Raw genomic sequence first — 3143 nt, 5'->3', positions numbered from 1 at the left:
TCAGGCGTTTCCCCCCCCTCCTAAATCTATAGTTGTCTGTCCTCTGCCCACTGAATTCTACGGCCAGGCCCCCCCTCTTGAGAATTCAAAGGAACAAACTAATAAAAGTCAGGCTGAGTGCCATAAAACAGAAACTGCTGCAGTGCCTACAAAAAATTCTAACGGCACAGTGAGCAGGATAATTACAAAGTATCATCTGCTAAGCCATAAAACCTTGCAATATCTACACTTTGCTGTTAAAACTTCTGAGCCTAATGTACCCTTTACTAAGTACATTTTGTTCAAACCAGCCCTCAGCCTCCTTCAGCCTCTTTCCTGCCAGCCTTGGAAAACAGCCAGCTCAAGCCCTGCCACTCCCACTTTAAGCCTTCCAATTCACCTTGAAATACCCAATCTTTGTTATTCAAAAGAAATCTGAAAAGTAGCATCTCTTGCATATTCTCAAATCAATTAATAAAACCATGATCCCCATAGTGCTTTTGCAACCCAAATTCCCCTCTTCAGTTGCCATTCCCTCTAATTCCAATAAATTAGTAATTAATCTTAAAAGATTGCTTTTTTTTCCTATATATCATTACACCCTGCTAACTGTAAATAATTTGCCTCTAACCTTCCTGCTGTTAACTGTGCTAGCCCCTCCCCAAGTTATCAGTGAAAAACTCTGCTTCACCTTGTCAGCCCTACACTTCGTCAAATATGTGTTATTAGGTTTAGTGCATTAAGTAGTGTAAAGTAATTATTAAAACATTAAAAAGCAACAGAAAGATAAAAGCAATAAATTTTTTTTCATGCCTCTCAGAAAATTTTAAAGCAAGGTCATAATTCTGTCACTTTACAGATAACAAAATATTGGTAAAAGAAAAACTTCTTTGTGTTTTAAAATCCAAACGAACACAAAAGTGTTAAATTTAAATCTTATATTTCTATTAAAAGTTTTATTTTAATTTTTAAAGTATTTACAAAATTATGTGAAAAATAATGTGGTTAGCCTTTTTAAACAATATAGTTAATTTAATGCACAGTAAACACCTATATGTACTTTATAGTACCCTTAGTTTTAACTTTGTGCTACAGCAATGGTTGTTCTTTATTTCTGCATTGAAAGAACTATTATTTTAAGTGCATTCAAAATATCAGCACATTATACAAATCTGTATATTTGTGTCGCAGTGAAAAAATAATATAAATGAAAAAAAATATATTATATATAATTTTATAAGAATATATAAAAGTAACTAAACTTTATAAGCAAATTAACTAGTATTAAATACAATTTTGGTCTTAAGTTCTAGGTGTGTAAATGCATCAGATGTTTTTAACTATATTTTGTAATAATCTAAGCATTTAGTTAATTTAGTATATAATATTTTTTACAAATTATTCACTTAAAGTCTTCATAGTAAAAACAGTTGTTTGTTTTTTAAAAAAATCAGTTTTTTATACCTTTAATAATCATAGTTCATGCTATTGTGTTTAATCATAAAAATTTTAACACTTTATTGCAGCTGTCTTACTGTTCTACTGCAAAACCAATTTAAAGAAAACCTATTCATTTACAGCAAATAATTTCATACTTCAAAGTGAAGACTCCTTCTACAGTGCTCATTAACCATTTTACTTAATGTTTTAAACTTCCAATTAAAATTGTTTTAAAAATGTTTTGTGTTAATTCTAAACCTTAAAATTTATTTTCAGCAAAGTTCCACTCCATCTACATTAAGTACTTCTCAAAACTAAAAAAGTTTTTCTACAAAAATTTTTTTTCTTCTCACAAACATGCTAGCTAAATATTTAAAAGCGCTTGTCAATTTTTTATAAATAAGTCTTAAATCAATCCTTTTGTCTGTTTATGTGTCTGTTGTGATGAATGAAAGTGGCCACAAGTGTAAAATGTTGTGTTTAGTGTTGTTTTGTTTTGTCTGTTTATTTGTTATCTCTACATTTTATAATAATACAATTTTTAAAGCCTTATCCATTTTTCAAATTTCAATTAATTTTTTCAACCTGGTTCAGTCTGGTCAGTTCACAAACTGGCATCTTGCAACTAAAAATCATGTGTTAAAAATTATGTATTAAGCTAGCTTTGTCCTTCTAAGAACATGGCGGAAAGTGTGAGGGATGGCAAACCCCAAATTTCTCAATGGCCATCGGGGATAACTTTTCCCTGGAGAATTTCTGGACTTTGCAGTCACCCAACTTTCCTGCTATGTGTAAGTTCAGGCCTATAGAATATGTATTTATAGCTAAAAAATAGCATCTAGCTTTAAAATAATAACTAAAAAGTTTAACAAAAATCATTTATGTTCAGTTTAAAAGTTTTTGATAAATTGGCGATTGTTAATTATAAAAATTTTTTAAATGCTGAAGTCTAACAAAAAATTTCCGCAGCCTTCCACAGTCCTGTCTTCATCCACTTCAAAAAAGCCTGTCACCCCTCCTGCCAGCCGCCTTTCCTGCAAACCTGTTTCTGACAAACTCCACCTTTAACAATGCTGAATTGAGCACTCTGCCTAGCTGCCTTGGATGCCCACCACTGCCACCAACAACCTCCATGGCAAACAAGTCACGGTCGTGGAACTTTGCTTACTCGAACCATATATGTGCCCGCCTGTTCAACAATCACACATTTGCAATCAAACCATTATTGTTAACAACTCTTCCATCTTCATTGAAGCCCCCAACTCCACTTATTTTGTTTACTCCACTGCATTTTCTCCCCATATTGTTACTGAAATGTTTCTTGCTTATCATAATTATTATGTTTTAGCTTTGTTAAAGCCTACATTAACCATCAAACCTGTTGGTCCGGTTTCCACCTTGAACCTCATCCTGCAAATGGTCAATGCCTCTGCCCAAGCGCTCTCCAACACCAGCTATGAACACTGTTGAATCTGCAATTCACCGGTTTCGCCGTTTTATGAAAGCATCACAACGTTTAAATCTCCTATCTACACCAATGACTCTGAACTTCTTCTCTAGGAAGTTCAGCCTCAGCGTCATTAACTCACTGTTGAGCAAGTTGTAAGCTACGGACTCTGCCTTCTGGCCCATCCTCCTCCTCTCAAGTTATTTTAAATATTATAAATGCCTCTGCTCTAGCCCTCACAGACCCATATTATGATAGTTCTTCAAAATCGTCGTGC

The 3143-nt window shown here is 33.5% G+C and overlaps 1 non-coding gene across 1 annotated transcript; it reads left to right on the top strand.

The window, feature by feature from the left end:
* The first annotated feature begins 1014 nt into the window (after positions 1–1014).
* Positions 1015–1144, top strand: LOC126029355 (small nucleolar RNA SNORA22). The gene has a single exon (XR_007502968.1). It is a non-coding gene; the product is annotated as a small nucleolar RNA SNORA22 (small nucleolar RNA).
* The last annotated feature ends 1999 nt before the right edge of the window (positions 1145–3143 follow it).

The sequence above is a fragment of the Suncus etruscus genome, chromosome 14, assembly GCF_024139225.1.
Source record: "Suncus etruscus isolate mSunEtr1 chromosome 14, mSunEtr1.pri.cur, whole genome shotgun sequence".
NCBI classification, from domain to species: domain Eukaryota; kingdom Metazoa; phylum Chordata; class Mammalia; order Eulipotyphla; family Soricidae; genus Suncus; species Suncus etruscus.
This window is presented reverse-complemented; position numbering and strand designations above follow the sequence as displayed.